The 18,239-nt window shown below is 41.9% G+C and overlaps 1 protein-coding gene across 3 annotated transcripts in view; it reads right to left on the bottom strand.

Moving 5' to 3' along the window:
- The window catches only part of PHYHIPL (phytanoyl-CoA 2-hydroxylase interacting protein like), a 172,964-nt gene that overhangs the window by 28,553 nt on the left and 126,172 nt on the right, over positions 1-18,239 (bottom strand). The gene's annotated exons all lie outside the window — the stretch shown is intronic.

Genomic DNA, 18,239 nt, shown 5'->3' with positions numbered 1-18,239 from the left:
TTCTTTACAGTCTAACACAGTAGCACATTTCCTTGCCTGCGTACAAGGTGAATCAAATCTTACATGGAAACCAATTTATAGTATATCTCTGCTAGTCTATGACCGGGTAGAGATTGCCATTTGGATAAATTCTGAGATTAAAGACTAACTCCACCTTTAAGACCAGGTGTATTTTTTATTGTTGGTATTTACTGTATATAGCGCTGACAATTTACGCAGCACTTTACATATACTGTATTTTGTAGTCACATCAGTCCCTGCCCTCAAGGAACTTGCAATCTAAGGTCTCCAGCTCACATTCATACACACACATACCATACCATGTCAATTTAGACAGAAGCCAACTAACCTACCTGTCTGGCGTGTGGGAGGAAATGGGAGTCCTTGAAGGAAACCCACACAGGCACAGGGAGAACATGCAAACTCCAGGCTTGCAGTGTCATGGTCGGAATTTGAAGCGGAGACCCAGTGCTACATGTTACACCCATTTTTACGATATAAGCTGGTGCCAAATGGATCTCTCCCCCACCCCCTACAGAACACAGGGGTTCTTCTTCCACACAGCAGCTGTTAGATTTGAAATCAATGTGTCATTTATTCGCAGAGATCTGTAATTCTCAGCAGGGTTGCCAACCATCCATATTTTCATGGATTGTTTGTGAAAAAACAACTGATTTCTCCCGTCCATGTTCAGCCAGCTGACAGCGCATTGGTTGGAAAATCCTAGGTTTCCACTATGCAACACAGGTTCCACTGACTGCAACTGCCTGCCACTGTAAGCACTAGTGGTTGGTTGCTAGGATTGCCCTCCATCCTAGCAACCACTTACATGTTTGCTGCAAATGCCCAGCAACCACCAGCAATGCATGCGCTTGTGGTGCAGTAGTGCAGCATTCAGGAGGTTAAAAATAAGTGGTGAAGAGGCGACATATCACTTCTTCATCACCTGTCAAACGCTTTTTCAATGCAATCTGAGCATGGAGGACCAGGTGATATAGCTGCTAGTGTAAATGAGCCCTTAGACACCCCAGAAGCCCTGAATGCCAGCGCCCATAATGAGGACCAGTACACAGGAGGAGACAACCTGGTAGATTTCTAGTGCTTTCTACAGGATATCAGAAAAGGATATGCAGGTACCTGGAAGTGACCGTGTTTACAACAACAGGTTTGCTTCAACGTCAGTCCTAAAGAGTGTTTCACTCTTTACAAGTTTGTGTTGTTTGTTGTTCTTTTTAAACAGAAGTCTTGGGCTTGCAAAAAAGTAGACATATACAGTGAAGGAAATAGGTATTTGATCCCCTGCTGATTTTGAATGTTTGCCCACTCACAAAGAAATGGTCAGTCTAAAAATCGAATGGTAGGTGTATTGTAACACAGAGATAGAATAGCAACAAAAAATTCAAAAGAAATGCATGTCTAACAAATTATGCACTGATTTGCATGTTCATGAGGGAAATAAATATTTGATCCCCTATCGTTCAGCAGGATTTCTGGCTACCAGGTGTCTTTCATACAGGTAACAAGCTGAGATTAGAAGCAGTCTCTTAAAGGGAGTGCTGCTAATCTCATTTTGTTACCTGTATAAAAGACACCTGTCCACAGGAGCAATCAAACAATCAGATTCCACACTCTACACCATGGCAAAGACCAAAGAACTGTCCAAGGATGTCAAGGACAATATTGTAGACCTACACAAGGCCAGACTGGGCTACAAAATTATTGCCAAGCAACTTGGTGAGAAGGTGACAACAGTTGGTGCAATCATTCACAAATGGAAGAAACACAAATGGAAGAAACACAAAACAACAGTCAGTCTCCCTAGGTCTGGTGCACCATGCAAGATCTCACCTCGTGGAGTGTCAATGATCATGAGAACAGTGAAGAATCATCCCAGAACTGCTAAGGGGACAGGACAACTGCACCGCATCAAAGGGACGATGGACGGGGCAATGTACCATCAAATCTTGGGTGAGAACCTTCTTCCCTCAGCCAGGGCATTGAAAATGGGTCGTGGATGGGTGTTCCAGCATGACAATGACCCAAAACACACAGCCAAGGCAACAAAGGAGTGGCTCAAGAAGAAGCATATTAAGGTCCTGGAGTGGCCTAGCCAGTCTCCAGACCTTAATCCGACTGAAAATCTGTGGAGGGAGCTGAAAGTTCGAATTTGCCAAACGTCAGCCACCAAACCTTAAAGACTTGGAGAGGGTCTGTCAAGAGGAGTGGGTCAAATCCCTCCTGAGATGTGTGCAAACCTGGTGACCAACTACAGGAACATCTGACCTCCGTGATTGCCAACAAGGGATTTGCCACCAAGTACTAAGTCATGTTTTGTGAAGGAGATCAAATACTTATTTCCCTCATGAACATGCAAATAAGTGCATAATTTGTTAGACATGCATTTCTTTTGAATTTGATGTTGCTATTCTGACTCTCAGTGTTACAATACACCTACCATTCGATTTTTAGACTGATCATTTCTTTGTGAGTGGGCAAACATTCTAAATCAGCAGGGCATCAAATACTTATTTCCTTCACATCATCAAAGAGTTCCTCTGTTTGTTCTCTCTTTAAGACCTCGCAAGGGGCACCCTGCTTCAAAATCCACCATTGTATGGTGGATAAGAAACTTGATTGCAAGAGTTTACACTTACAGAACTCTTCCTGCAGTGTTCCTTGCCCATTCTACCAGTCTGGTAGGAGTTTCTTGGCCATTTCAGTAGCAAGCCCAACTATGTTATGGCAGTACCCAGTCTTCTGTTCACACTTATCAAAGTTTACTAGATGGACTAGCCAATCTGTGATCAGCTTTTGGCCGCAAGGTTCTTGCAGCGGCACTTTGAACATGGGTCTTTAGACCCCTGTTGTTTTTTGCTGGTTGGCATAGTTCTGTTTGCCAAATTGTTGCCCACCCTTTGTATTCATTGCTTACGGATGTCCCACTGTGTATGAATATGTTGACTGTGTCTGTTACTGTATGATTTGGATAGAATAAAAGGAACTTTGACTTACCTGTAAATTCCACATCTTGGAATTACAGTATATGACATGGGCCACCCTCCCTCTCCCTGGTTTACTCTACATTGTTTGCTACAAAACTGGATATTCACCATGTGGTGTAAGGTTATAAAGGAGGTTCCCCAGAGACGGCATGCTTTCAAAAGTGCGCTAGTGTCCAATCACCTGAAGGTACACATCTTTAACTCATGGTGTTTGAATATGTTGCCTGTATCCTGTACTATTCCAAGATATGGAATTCACAGGCAACACACGTTTCCTTTTTTCCCCCATCCTATATTTGCCTGATCATCCTTTTAACCTAAAGGCTCCCTCCCACCTATACACATACTGCATAGTTTTACTGCCTCACCTGCATCTCTACCACTAGATTGTATATCTGCAGGCTGTGCATATGTTCAATCATATAAACCCAACCAACAGCTGCAGTTGGCCTTAAGAAGAAGCTCACGTGACGAGTGGGCGAAACGCATTGACGTCATAGCGTGGTGATGCCCGTGTTCCCGGCATCCAGGCTTCTCCTCGCGGCTTTGCCATCCAGCCGTGCCACATCAGACACGCCACTGCAATCCCATATAGACCTACACTCCCATGGACTACCACATGGTAAGCCTTGCTATCCATACCACACAGCGGGAGGACACCGACTCATTCCAGTGACAGTACTCGGAGGGTTGAGCAGACCGCATTTATCATATAGGGGAATTCCCCACAGACTCTGATTGCTCTGCTGAGCCTCACTCACTTGATGTCCCTACTTCACCTGCTTGTATGCAGTGAATGGCCACAGCCAAATATCTATACTCACCCACCTGTTGGTCTCTGAATTCCTGATTGTTGTGTTCAGGATAATATCCCTGCTCAATTGCCCACTGTGTGACAAGAGCTTGTCACTTATCTTGGCACCATTGTGACAATCACCACCATCCGTTGGTACATGAGGAACATCCCTCATGGGACTATATAGGTCTACATTGATTGCAATGGATCTTTTGAAGGATTTATGGACTGCCTCATGAACATACTGGCCTATATCCAGAATTGTTTTGGCCAAAACTGATGGACTCTTACGTTTATATCACCAATTTCTTTTTTTCCCCATAATATAGACAGTCTTTACCTCTGATTAATCGCATCCACTAGTTCCCAATTGGGCCTCATTGCTTTAATTCATTTATTTCCATATAGTGTGTTCCATGTGTGTGGAGAGATTGCCTGTGTGCCTGGGCAGGTGTTTTATTACATGGCAACGTTGTAATAAAGGTGGAGGAAATTTTGCCTTTTTGATATTTGTTCTATTTCAATAAAAACATTGTTTTTAAGCTGCAGATTTGTTCTCGAGGACTTCTTTTCTAGTGGGTTCTTTACTCACAAGTTTGTTTTTTTTTTTGTAATCAATCATTTTGGTCCTGAGGACACCACCTTTAATTTTGGGTGAGTCGGCATAACAATATATTTGCATTTATTTTGCAGTGGATCCAGTTTTTGTTTTTATTATTTTTATAGCAGTTGGCCATAAGGCTGATAGATACTTCCTAAAAATATTTGTACAACAATGTAATAACAATACTGCGGAAGAGTACAACCTTTGATGCCCTAATGAAGATAAATACGTTTCTCCAAAGCCTCCTGTGGATACACCCATTTTCTGACTCCCAGCCCACATACTAGTTCCAGTTATGTCACTCAGAGTGAAGCTAAATAGATTAAGCTTTAGTGCACTGGATTCAGCAGCCTGAGAGACAGACAGTCAGGAATAATTGTTGTTTCCATGGGAGGCTTCAGGGACAAGTATTTAGCTATGTGAGGGGATCCATTTAAGCTGAGCTGCAGTTTTGCCATTTTATAAAGCATATTGGGCACAATTCACTAAAGCTTATCTCATGAATTAAGTCAGTCACATGACCAAATATCAAATCCAATACTGAAAATGTCAATTCACTAATGCTAGTATGCGGTATTTACCAAAAATAGCAAAAACACTCGGTAAATACCGCATAAAAAGACCTTAAAGTCAATTCACAAAAGGAAAATAATTAAATGCATGCAGTAATTAAGTAGTGGTCCAGGCATACGGTATGTACTGGCATCTGTCAGGACTGTCATGAGTTGTTAAGGAATGGGTGGCCGCGGAGTCCTTAACAACCTACGAGTCATCTGCTGTCAGCGGGGTTCCCCACTGACAGCTGAATGTAAAAAAAAAAAAACAGTGTGGGGGTCCCCCCTCTCCATACCAGACCCTTATCTGAGCATGCAGCCCCACAGGTCAGGAAAGGGGGGGGCGGGGGGACAAGCGAGTGCCACATGCCCTCAAAATGTTGATGGGGACAAGGGTCTCTTCCCCACAAACCTGGCCGTTGGTTGTGGGGGTCTGCAGGCTGGGAGCTTATCAGAATCTGAATCTTTAGCAAGGGCCACCCAATGACAGCACGTATGTGGCCCCGCCCTCATGTGACATCATTGATCCAGCATGCCCCAGTTGATGTCACAAGGGGCAGGGTCACATGTGGATGTCATTGGGTGGCCCCGCCCCTTACATGTTTAAGCGATATCTTACAGTCGGTAAGATATAGCTTAGTGAATTGTGCCCAATGTCAATTGTAGAGAGATGTATAAAGGGGTGATTTTTCCATTTAAGAAAAGGGCTGGAATAGACCAAGATCAGTATTCAGACTGAATCCCCCTGGTTCACACTTGCTAATTCAATGAGTATTTAAAAGGTTTGCTTCTTCTGATGCATAAATTACAATGTGAATGGATATAGTTTGGAAATCAAGCAAAATTGGCAGAATTCTTAATGTAAATGGGAGATAAAGTTTTACCATCACAATTTGAAAATGCCCTTCACTTATTTATTACCATTGCAGAATCCTAATCCTTTCTCCTCTTACTTAGAGATTTGGCATTTTTTTTACCTTTTCCAGCAGGTAATTGCTCCCACTTTCTCATTCCTCACCTAGGCAAGGATGACGTTTTCTCCCTACCTGCAGCCTCCCAGGATACCCATCCCAGGAGGCTGCAAGACCACTCACCATGCAGTTCAAGACACAGTAGGGGGACTCCGACATGGCAGTGTGAGATCCTAACAAGCTGTGAAGATTGGGTTCCCATATGACTTCATGGTTGGTAAGTATGTGTTTTTAAAAAGGCAGAAGCTGCAGTACCTGTAGCTACTATTACCTTTTTTCAAAATGAGTGAAGTTCTTTAAATACTGATTCCATGAAACAATGTAAGAATTGCTTTTATATTTTCAGTTCATGCAACCATGCTGTTAGGTAATCGTCAGTAGAATATCAGTGGACTTGGTCATTTCTATTTATGTCTTGTAACACTTTAGAAGAAAGCTGCATGGAGTCAAAAGCTTTCAGCGCTGGTGTATACCTGAGCATACCACATAATTATTCAAAATGGCTTTTTTCCCCACTTAATACTGCATTACATTTTATCATTAATCCAGAAATGTACAAACCAGAGCCTCTTAAATCTTCAAACTGGTGAACTGCTACATGTCTAAACATTCTTATGCAGGCCATACATGGGTCAAATTCCGAACAAATTTTCTTTAGAAAATTGGAAATGTAGTGCGTTTTGTAATCGAATGGTGCCACCATTGATTTCAAAATTCAACCAACCAAGCCTTCAATTTCACTTCATGCTGCTACAGAAAATAATTTTTGTGGCCAAGAATTTTCTTTCCAGGTCACAGCTCATGCTCATTTCTTTTTTGTTTATGTTTCCTGCATGATTCTTCCCTCATTTTTCAAAAAATTTCCAACAAATTTGATAGTCACATGGAAATCAGCCATTTCTGTGACCCACTAATGGTGCATAATTAGAACAAAATTCTTTGGGAATTCGACCCATGTATGGCCGGCTTTAGTGAAGGATTCCCTTTAAGACCCCCTTCACACCTGGTGCACCACATTAAGGCACATTTGGGGTTTATTTATTAAAGCTGGTTCATTCAGAATTTGGTTCAGCTGTGTATGGTAGCCAATCAGCTTCTAACCTCAGTTTTAGCAATAAAACCTGGAAGCGGATTGGTTTCTATGCAGAAGTGCACAAGATTCCCAGTGAACCAGCTTTAGTAAATAAACCCCATTATGTTGCACTTTTAAAGCCAAGTTCACCTTTTGGAAAAAAATAAATAAATGTACATATTTTGCAGGTAAAAAAAAAAAGTGCTTTTTTTTTCCTTAGAAGCTTGCACAGCATTTCACCTGCAACCAACAGATCGTGTGTGCAATGTCAGGCTCCTGCAGAAACTGCCTAGAGTTCCCTGTCTGTACCTTTGTACAGACAGACAGTTCCTGAGGTATAGACATCGTGAGTAAACTTAAAGCACGCCGATCGGTGCCCACAGTTCATTCAAAATACAAGTCTGTGTGCTGTGGTTTTGGACAGGACTTGTACTTTTTTTTAATTCACAGATTCCTGTGAATGAATGATGAGGGTGTGCAGGTGGAGCCCTGACAATTTTACATTGTGACAGTAGGTGAGGGGAGAAGAACCCCCACCAGATGTCACAATGGGGCATTGGGGGATGCTGCCTAGCAACATGTTACACCCTAAATATGGAGTAACATGTTACTAAAAGGTGAACTTATCCTTTAAAAGCAGTGGACTCCAAACTGTGGCCCTTTGCTTGCCTTTTTCCAGCCCTTGGGGCACCTTTACCCTCTCTGACACCAACAATGAGACATCATTCTTTCCACTTACAACAATAGTGGGGCATAATTCCTTCCACTGACACCAATGATGGGGAAATATTCCTTCCACTTCCACGAATCATGGGGCATTCCACTTACATCAACAGTGGGGAATAATTCCTTCCACTGATTCAAACATTAGGGCACCATTCCTCTTACGAACACCAAATTATGGGGAACCATTTCTCCTCCAACTGAGCACAGGCACTATGTTTTTTTTTTACTTCCAAATGACCAATAAGCCTGAGGCACAGTCTATGCTCACTGACACTGGGGCATTTTCCACTGCCAATGGCCCCAGTCTTGCACCCTAAAGATTGAAGGACAGCAAACAGGCCCTTTGCTTAGAAAGTCTTGATATCCCGGTTTTAAAGTAGGTAATTTAAGACAGCTTATTCATTTCACTGGGCTGCCAACATACTACATAGGATAAAAACAATTTGCAGCCACTTTATGTATTTTTCAAAGCAGCCCACCACAATGCACAGTGCTGCATTATCACATATTGTTATGTGGCGCAAAGCAGGTGCACTGGGGTGCCATCCAAAATTAATGGCATTGTGCTTTGTGGCGATACCTAATAGAACTTGTGCATTACCACAATGCACATGTGTAACGTTGACCTTAAGGCAGTATTAAACAAAAATGTATTAAATTGCAGCTTACCAACTCTTAGATGAGTTGGATTCATTTGTTTTCCTTTACTTTCACCTGGTGATCTGGTCAATAAGCCTGTTATTTTCCAACTTACTTTAGCAGACCAAGCTGCCCAAAGTAGCTGTGGGTTGAGACAAACCATTACTGGCAGGGATGCTTACAATGGTCAGCTTTAATTCATTTATGTAAAACCTTTATCCCAAAAGGAGAAAAAAAAACTGTTCTTGTAACTGAATGTAAAATGTTAGGTAGAGTTCAGCTTTAATTTGTTAGTCAAGTCCATCTAAATCTGCCAATCTAACACCACCATCTCCCTAGCCTAGACTGACAATGCTGCAGACCAAATGTGTCTGCTTCACTACTTCATCCAGAATGAAGACACCTTAAGACAGGACGTATGTTACGGGCAGGATCACCAGGCTAAATAGACAGGCAAAAAACCTATAAAAGAAAAAACTAGTGCAGCCACTGAATCTAAGGATCGGTAAGATGCAGTACATTACAGTTTTGTTTTTGGTTTTAGTATCCTTTCGCTGCCAGGTCTGTATGTTGTATGGACCTGATAGCAGCGTGCTTTACACACTATCCAGTGGCTGCAGTCACCAGGATGGTGTCTAAATCTTTCAGGTGGACTCCTGCCTCTCAGGTGGAAGCAGCCGGGCAGCTGCACTGCCACCCAATTGCTTCTACATCCCCCGGTAACGATGCGCCCCCCCCCCCACACGCTCCTGCCATGTATTCCCGGGCTCTGACTACCAATCTGTGGGACCTGGGCCAACATGATGGGTGCCATCAGGTGGAGGGGAGAGAGGAGATCAGACACATATCTGCTCTTCTCCCCTCGCTACTGTGACCCAGAAAGCGATGTGTATTGCGTCATGTCTGGGTCACCGCTGTCAATTTCTCCAGCTAGAATAGCCGGGGAGAAATGTATTGCAATCCAAGTCGCATTCCAATGCACATCCAGTAGAGCCCAAAGAACCTGTCACCTAAAATATCATCACATAGGGGACTTTGTGTCCATCTGCGAGCACAGGACCGGCTCAGTGGGTGCCGGTGGGTAGAGGGGAGGAAGGAGAGCGCACACATCTGCTTTCCTCCCCTTCTTGTCCTGATCCAGAAGTGACATATATGACATCACTTCTGGGTCCCTGTTGATAGATTTCGGGAAAGAATGTAATGCAGTGTGATGTGCACTGCATTACATTTAATGTAGTACAGGGGAGACATCCGGGGTCTTTTAGATCCTGCATGTCTCATTAAAGAGAACCTGTCACCAAAAACCAACACGTAGGGGATTTGTCCCCTATGTGATGAAAAGAAACATTTTTTTCATAATTTAAAAAAATTAAAGTTGCATCCAAGCACATAACCCCCCCAATACATTTTTTTTAGCCACTCCACCCCCACATATACACACATACAAATGTAAATTCACACGCTAAGACACCTACGCATGAAAACATCGATTGTGATACACGTTACATGAGAAAGAAATAATTCTAGCACAAGACCTCCTCCATAACACTTAACTGATGACCTGTAGGGGCTTTTTAAATATCGCCTATAGAAAATATAGTTTGTCACCATTTCACAGGCGCACACAAATTAAAGGTCTGACATGTTTGGTATCTATTTTCTCGGTGCAACCTCGTCTTTTATATTCTAACAAAAATTTTGGTAATTTATTGCGTTTGTTTGCCGAAAATTCACTTTAATGTTTTTCACTGACATTGCAGTAATATGCTGCAAAAATTGGAACTTCCACTATTTTACTGTCTAGAGTGACTGCTTTCAGAAAATATTAAATGTTTCAGGGTTTTATCCAGCGTTTTTTGAACTTAAAAAAATGCTCATGTGCATGGATCCTTAAAGACTGTCTCAGAGTTCAAGCTAAGGAAAATTTGGGATGTCTTTAAATGTTGACAACATAAATACAAAAAAAAATTGTTTCATCAGCTATTTTCACAAACTGCTATATACTATGCATACACCGCTACCAAACTAACCAGTTTCTATCTCGTCAGTGCAGATATATTGTAATGCCTGTAAATAGTTTCCTCCTAATAAAGCCACAGCTGAATGAAAAACAATGGAGCTTTTAAGCATTCTGAGTGTTCAGGTAGATGAGCTTGTTGAGCCTGTGTAACTCATATGCATAAAAAATGGAAAAGCCTAGACACAAAGAGTGCACATAGCACAAAGTCAGACAGCAAGGGATACTAGGAGGGATCCCATGGATATAGATTCAACACATCAGCTTATCAGATAAATCTCTTAGGCAGTATGGATAGCTGGCATGGCCTCTTCCTGAAGGTGTTAAGTCATTAAAGAGATAACATCCATTTCTGTGATTATAATTGAATGTACATCCTTTTTCTCACTTTCAGTTTATAATCCTGGTGTCATTAGATAGCTAGAGGACTATACCAATGGGCAGCAACATACTCAAACAATGGTGACAGAAGAGAAGAAGCTCTTCAAAAAGAAAACATTTACTATGAATACACTATCTTTATATTTCTGATCATACGTTCTCACCTAAAAACCGACCATTATCCATCAATGTGTGAAACCAGTTGTAAGCTCAGTCTTTCCAGAAAAAAAAAGAAAAACCTTAAAGTGGTTGTAAACCCATATACCCAACAAAGTGACTGGCCTCAGATGATACACAGAGATGAAACTAATCTTCCTATATAAGTTGTACCTGTTTATCTGCAGTCTTCTCTTCACCCAAAGTCCAGCATTTTAGAGCTTGTGTGAGCTTTCACAAAGCGGAGGCAGAGAACTGAAAATACACTCTGTAGAGCTCAGTGAGAAGAGCTCTGAGAGCGGATTGGAAGGAAGGGACACACCCCCTCTACACAGCTCTGGGGCTGTCAATCACAGGCTGTTTGCTGGTGGTCTCTCCACTGTTGCCTTTTTTTTCAGTGTCAGGAAAACTTGTCAGAAGTGATAAATGCTGATAGCAGATGAACGAGGCAGAAGAGAGAACTGGCACTTAGTGCTCTTAAATGGGATAAGTATACACTGTAGAATGATTTACTTTGTTCATATTTCATGTCTGAGGTTTACAACCACTTTAATAATATGGATGCCATTAGACTGCAGAGTAATAATGTGTGTTCATTCCATATTGTGAATTATAAGTGAAGCCTGAATAAAAATGTGTATGTAAAAAGGCTAGTTTGATTTTATAATTAAACTTTTAGAACCAACGTTGAATGATATTCCAAAGACAATTTAAACTGGGAATAATGCAGAGCATACTCTGTTCCCAGTAATAGCCTCTGTTGATTAGAGAGCTCTGCATCTAGAATAAGTCTGTTTAATCCAAAATGCACCCTGCACAGATGTTTTAAATTAAGCAGATTCCATCTCATCAACAATCAGATTTGTTTGGTAATCTGTGTAAAATATGATTTTTATTTTTCCTTGAAAGACAATTTTAAGATAAATGTAAAACAGACTGCATAAAACAGAGCACACAGTATAATGTACTGAAATTTGAGAGGATGCAAAAAAAAAAAAAAAACAGTCAAGCAAAAAAAAAAAAAAAAAAAAATGGAGCATGAGCAGCAGAGAAGTATGTATAGGCAGGGGTAGTGCCAGGAATGTATGCTTGTGCTTGAGCACGAGCAAAATGTACCCCAGCACACCACAAATTATCGCAACGTGGATGCTCCTGCATAGCTGCGGGTTGGCTTGCATGCAGCTTTGCAGGAGCACCCCCACACAAAGATGAGGCTAGGTCTGGAGCCAAAAAAAAAATGTGTGCGCATATCCGGTCAGCCCCCACCCTGTCTGCCTTTAGGCGATCTTTGAAAATGCACTTCTTCAGGGAAGCCTACCCCACCTCCACCTAAGAACTGTACTTGAATCACCTCCGCCAGATCATACCCCGCAGCTATCACCTTTTGTATCATCTCCCCCTTCCTTTAGATTGTAAGCTCCATGAGCCGGGCCCTCCTATTCCTTCTGTACTGAAATGTATTGCAATTGTATGGTCTCCCTTATATTGTAAAGTGCTGCGCAAACTGTTGGCGCTATATAAATCCTGTATAATAATAATTATATATATATATAGAGAGAGAGAGAGAGAGAGAGAGAGAAGGCATTACTGGGTGAACAGTGGAGGCAGGGTTGACAGGGTTACAATATACAACATGTCAGGAGATATAGTTACTCATCAGGAGTGGTAGAATTGATGAAGAAGGGGCTTCAAAAGTGGCAAGAACAGAGAAAAGAGAGCTGGATTCAGTTTGTAGTCAGCTGAAGGAGAAACTTCCAACTCTCCTGCCTTGGTGTTTGTCCCTGATTGGTGACTGGTTCGGAAGTCAAAGTGGACTGGCAGTAGGGATCTTTGGAGGTGTTAAAATGAACATTACTATTAGATGCCAGGGGCCCATCTTTGGTATGGCGTCCTCTGTTGAACTCCAGTTAAGTGTGGGTTAGCTAGGAATTTGTGACATGGAGGCCTCTGTGGAGAGTTGGGATTGACCTGAGCTGGTGTTTGTTACTGCTGGGTATCTTTAGTTGATTCAAAATCAGTTATGGGTTTTAGTCTCAAAAACATTAGTGACCTACTTTTGTTTTAAAGGACTGTTTGTTATACTTTTGTAATATTTTAATAAGTGGCTGCTATGGCGAATATTCACTCCAGATTGGTGTGTGGACTGATATTAAACGTATAACATAAAATGGTTGGATGGGCATAGCTGTCCTCAGTACAAGAGGTTTGGTGACATCTGTTTGACCCTAATCATGTAAATTTCAGACCTCAGATACAGAGTGGTGGAGAGTGGAGGGATAATTTTTGGCTGGGGGGGGGGGGGGAACTTCCCCTAACCCTGGTAGTGGACTTCTCTGTGTCTGGATTTCTGCCAGACCCCAGAGAGGGGAAATTTTGTTTGGGAGGGAAGGAAAAAAAAAAAAAAGTAAAAACTTCTGCTTGGGAGAGTAAGAGATTTTTTTTCTTGGGATAGGGTAGAATCTTTTACTTGTAAGGTGGCTGAATGGGTAAAGGGGAGCTCAGCAATCCATACACAGGGCTGTACAACAAATACTTCTGAAGGCTGCAATCAGTGCTGTGTATTATATACTCCTGACCATCCATGTATACTGGGACTGCAGTGGTCAGGTTTATACATCTTACTTAACAATAGATTGTAAGCTCCAAGGAGCAGGGCCCTCCTATCCCTCTTGTATTGAACTGCATTGTTGCTGTATTGTCTCCTGTTATATTGTAAAGAGCTGAGCAAACTGTTGGCGCTATATAAATCCTGTATAATAGCAACAATATATGGACTGCAGCAGTCAGATGTATGTAACGTACAATGTAAATTGCAACACTCCTGACCACCACACTTTGTGTGTTGTGCTGTATGTTACATTTCCCTGACCTTCATACCATATATGTTAAGCTGCATGGTATGTACCCCTGCCAATGTACTCCGAATATTATACTGTATGTTACATACTTCTGACCACCATACTCTGCTTCTGTGTGTTACATGACACGACCACTGTTCAGCAGAAAACAGGAGCGTACATCATACACCAAGGCATGCAATGTATACCCTTAGCTTTCCTCTCACTGCTGTACCTAATGGGTTTTACTGTCTGTCTACATTACACTTTAATTGCCTTCTATATAACATCACATTTTTTATTCTCTAAGTATTTCTTAATATGGTAGATCTGAATTTACAATTTAACATGGTTTTAAAGATCAGGGACTTTGCTTCCCCACCTATATCAACCATAGATAGCAGAGCTGTCCTTTAACCAATTGATAAATGTAAAAAAAACTTTATTTCCTCAAATTTGTATGTATAAAAGTCAATAAATCAAGCCAGCTGAAGATGACAATGTCTATGCCACCAAAAAGGCCACCAAAGACATCCAAAAGGCACTATGACTTGCAGGCAAGATTCAGTTGATCTCAGACATCAGCATTTATGTGTCATTTTGTGACAGTTTGTATACTGTAGAAAGAGGCAAGGAAAGCAGGCTGTAGATACATCCAATCAGACAATAGGTTTTCCTAAAACTGTCCATTTGCAATTCTCCCTGACTTACCTTAGCTGGCAACATATGACACTATGGGGTTGGTTTACAAAAACTGGAGAATGCAAAATATGGTGCAGCTGTGCACGGCAGCCAGTCAGTCACATTGGGTGCAGTTTGGCATGCAATTTGCATGCCATGCGACTTGCAAATCATATACCAAGTCGCACCCTATTGTTCTCTATTAGAGCGGTCATATCGGTGTGATTCTGACTTGGTTGGAGCCGCACTGATTTCTAAAGTAGTGAATACACTTTGTTGTAATTTGCATAGACATCTGTGTCAGATGTCTTGCAAATCGCAAAGAAATCGGCAGGTCACCCAATTTTGAAATGATGAGACTTCAATGTAAGTCCCACGATTTTAAAATGCGCTTTGATATGACTGGGTTGTTGCTTCAGCTTGTCCAATTAAGCTTTGACAATAAAACCTGCAAGCTGATTGGTTACTATGCAGAGCTGTAACAGATTTTGCACTCTCCAGGTTTAGTAAATCTCCCCCCGTCTGTCAGTGCAACACAGACATTACTTAGTCTTTTGACTCATCTATTGCTTATTGGGGTCTCAAGGTTTATAACCTTTGGCAGAAAATTATTTTATAAAAAAGGGACAGACATGTTCATCCTGATCAAGTTGTTTGCCATTTTACTGAAGCTTCAAATCATCATAGCCTGTGAAAACAGTGTTACACCTTGTTTTCACAGGCAGTAAAAGAACGGGAAGTTCAGAAATATTTTCATCTTCCTTAGACCACCCAATAAAAACCTAAGGCAATGGTTCACACAACAGCAATCTCTGAAAAGAGATTGATCTGTGGTGGGTTACTTTTCAGAGGTTCACTTTTCTTAAAGGTTTCATAAATCCATACAAAATTAAGATTTAGTAAGGAATTAAAATGCGTTTGGTCCAGTTGAGCTGTGGTTCCATTGACTTTAATGAGCAAGTTTGACAGGTAGTGCCAACTGTCAAACCCGACAAGCCAATTTAGATTTTCCACTGTATGTGTACAATCCCTTCCAGGTGCCTGGTTGGGCATTTGGTGGCTAGGCAGAGGACAGTAAAAAAAAGCAGCCAAACTGTCCATTTTTACCAGCTATGTAAACAAGGTTGAACAAGGCAGTTGGAGCGGATCGTACGCATGTTGTGTTAGCGATTCTTTGCTTTGTGGCATTTTTAACTCGGCTTGTCTAGTTTGACAGACAGCACCACCTGTCAAACTCAGCACTGAATTCAATAGGACCACATTGCAAATGCAAGTCATTTCGGCATGTTAGCTCTATGTAAAATTGGCCCCGGTCATAAAAAAAATACATGCAGGAGAGGGCAGTATCACTTGCTGAACACCTGGAAGCTCTGCTCTGCTGCCCTCAGAAATAGATGCTGCTGTGTGAACCTAGCCATACAGTCTTAACTACAGCTGTTCTTCTAATTCTGCAGAAACACAGATGCTGAGCCTCTCAGATGGTCATGCAGCGCGTTAGCAGGTCAGTGGCAGATCGAACTAGCAGCAAAAGAGCACCAAGTCCCACTTGGCAGCAGGGATGACAGTTCTTTATCTGTCTCTGAAACCTTTTATAAAGCAGTTTCATTCTGTAGAATTTGACCAACATGTACATTTATAGCCTGAAGGAGTCTTTTTAAGATCTTTCTTCATTAATATTTTGCTATGGTGCAACATAATTATCTTCTCTGAGGATTTAACCACTGTCTTATTTGTACAAATATGTGGCCACAGAAATGGAGCACTCCGCAGCATCTACCTTGAGGGTAGTGTGAAAATGCTGCTGTTACTGTATACATAACATACAGAAAAGATTAAAGTTATGTACAACCAAAGAGAAGCTGAGAATGATTTCTCCAGGCAAACTAATGTAGAATTCTCTCCATGGTATCAGCTGCTATATAGATCTGTTTTTCATAAACAGCAGCAGGTAAGAAATTGCAGTAATAGCACCCGCAGTCCAGCAGAGCAAGCAAAGAATTATAGTCTGGACCAATTAAACAGGAGAAAGATTCCATCATAGGCCTCTGGAAGATGTGAATTCTTATGGGATAACCAATTTTGTTCTCAGCTTCTGGTATTAAAAACATAGTTTTGTGCAAGCCAAATATAGATGGATTAGTGAATTTGCTTGCTGGTGAAGAAGGCAGTGCCTCAAGGTCCGATCGCTGCTTTCTGAAAGATCCAATCCCCCAATGTAAAGCAAAGCATTTACTTTTCCTACATTTTGCTTTCCAGAACTGAAAAGGTATAAGTACACCCCAGGGGCAGACATACAACTCATGGGGCCCCTGGGCAATAGGGGATCATGGGGCCCCTGTGTCCTTGCCCAAACTCAAAAAAGCCTATAAAAAAGGTACCAGGGGCATCTCATGGGGCCCCCTACTGACCCCAGGCCCTCGGGCAGTGCCTGAGTTTCCAAATGGTCAGTCCGCCCCTGGTACACCCCTTTTACCATGAAAGAATGACAAAATTGTGGAAATAATTATGTATCATTTTCAAAGAACACATGTCTTAGGTTTACGTTGAGAGCACGGGAGAAATACATTCCAGGACAAGAAGAAGCAGTAAGACGTTGACTAATTTCACCATGTGTGAAGTGGCCACCAACCCAACACTAAATTTGGAAAATACCGCATTCATTTGAGATACTGTTAACAAGGCTTACGTGGCCAATCATGAACCATCCTGATAGGTAAGTATCTGTGACGATGCCTTGTGGAAAGGCGAAACACGTTGATGTAACTTCCAGTTCCGACCCTATACGTGTGACGCCATATCCGGTGAGTGGAATGCACGCTGATGCGGCGTTCCATGGCCATCTTTAGTGTGGGCAAAGAGATCTGATTCCACAATTTTGCCAGTTCATTGCCAGATGGACGGATGGATGGATAGGGGTACTTTGTGACCAGCTTGTAACTCTCAAGCCTTCGCCAATAATTCCTCCTTAATTTACCCCGAATTCATTCCCATGGATGGATAAAAAATGCAAAAGAAAGGATACCAAAATAGCGTAATACTGTTAAAAAAAACTTTTAATACTCAAGTGATGCTCCAAATGCACTCACATTTTAAAACTGAATATAAAGCCTTTCTGTAAATATATCAGCACTCCTCAAATTTGTTCCAATAGCCCTTCTGACAATTCAAGCTAGGCAGACACAATTGATCAGTGTGACAGCTCGTGGGGAGAGAAATGCCGATAACCGGCATTTCCCTGTTTACATATGATCAGCTGTGATTGGACACAGCTGATCACATGAACGAGCTGACATCTTCGGCTCTTTCCGTGGATCGGTGATCCGCTGTGTCCGAGGGACAGAGCGCACCGCCAATCGCCACACTGCGCTCTCCGGGAGCCGCGCATGCGCGGTTAGAATGGGAGGACGTCATACGAGCCGCCTTGCATCCATCATATTACTATATGGCGGGCGGGAGGCAGTTAATATATAATTTTTCACATTTTTATTGTTTGTATTATTTGCGCTGTATCACTTCTATGAGTATATTTTGATGTTTAATCAAAAGTATATTCACAAGGACCTTTCTCTGTGTACTCCATATTGTTCAAAGTTAAACCCCAGGCACAGAGAAAGGTGTATGCCCTCTATTATATAGCATCTGTAGTCTTCTCTCTACATTTGTTTAAAGTGTTGAATTTATAAAGCTTGTCTGCAAGTTCAGAAAACAAAAGAGGGCGGAGAGCTAAAAGTGCACACTGCAGAGCTCAGTGAGAAGAGCTCTGACAGCTGACACAACACCCTCCACACAGCTCACCCATCAAT

This window comes from Staurois parvus, unplaced genomic scaffold (genome assembly GCF_062004578.1).
Source record: "Staurois parvus isolate SC_StPar_1 unplaced genomic scaffold, SC_StPar_1.0 ptg000303l, whole genome shotgun sequence".
Classification (NCBI taxonomy): domain Eukaryota; kingdom Metazoa; phylum Chordata; class Amphibia; order Anura; family Ranidae; genus Staurois; species Staurois parvus.
This window is presented reverse-complemented; position numbering and strand designations above follow the sequence as displayed.